The following is a 1,146-nucleotide window of genomic DNA, read 5'->3' on the forward strand; positions in this document are numbered from 1 at the left end:
AGGGCTAACTTCCATGTATTATTCTTATTTATTCACCTGTATAACCTCTTCTTAGATATGAGTACTTCACCACAGTATGATGCAATGCCTCAAAACAATCTGAGACGATGTTATTATGAATTCAGCAGAACACTCAAACTATATTTCCATTAATACAGAGATTGACTTTTATGATTTTTGCAATAACAATATGCCAACCATGATTCATGGGAGGCCAACCACAGTATCTCTATTTGATAGGACAATTATCATAAGACATATTCCTTCTTCAGAGTTTCTAGTAAATGACAGCTGTGTGATGTAACATGTAAAAAGGCCAAATGGTGAAAAAGAAAGGAAGTTTCTAGTAAATCTCTGTATAGAAAATCACATGAAAGAAAACATACAATTAGAATGGATATTTACATTATTTATTTGGGTTTATTAAATCAAGCTCACTTTTACATGAAAATTAGTGTTTCAAACAATGAAAAATACAGGTTGGTATATGAACAGTATTATGAAAAGATAGACTGCTACTCACCATAAAGATGACATACTGAGTTGCAGAAGACTGTTACATATAAGCTTTCAGCCAAAGCCTTCTTCAAAAAAGAGAAATGCACACCCATTCACACAAGCAACCACATCGCACACTCACAAGACTGCCACCTCTGTGCACACCAGCCAGACTGCAACAGAAACTTGTTACATAGGAGCAACAATCTGGGACATGGTGGGGAAGGGAGAGGGATAGCAAGGTATAGAAAAAAGGGAGGAGAGGGGGAAGAGGAATTGCCACTGTGTAATGGAGCATACCAAGACTGAAAGTGACAGGACAGAGCTGATAGATGGAGTATTGGATGGCTGTATGGGTGGGGGAGGAGGGAGAAAAACTTGGAGGGGAAAGAAGATGAGGAACAAAGGGGAAAATACCAGTGGTTGTAACAGCAGACAGCAATGTACAAGAAGGGTGAGGGGAGGCGAATTGTGAGATGACAGCACAGAGGGGCGTAAACAGTTGTATGGATGGTATGGGAACAGTAGGTTACCGTAAATTGAGGCTAGGATGATTTCAGGAGTGGAGAACGTGTTGTAAAGATAATTCACATCCGTGCAGTTCAGAAAAGCTGGTGGTGGAGGGGAGGATACAAACGGACTTGGCTG

The sequence above is a fragment of the Schistocerca serialis genome, chromosome 12 (assembly GCF_023864345.2).
Source record: "Schistocerca serialis cubense isolate TAMUIC-IGC-003099 chromosome 12, iqSchSeri2.2, whole genome shotgun sequence".
NCBI lineage: Eukaryota > Metazoa > Arthropoda > Insecta > Orthoptera > Acrididae > Schistocerca > Schistocerca serialis.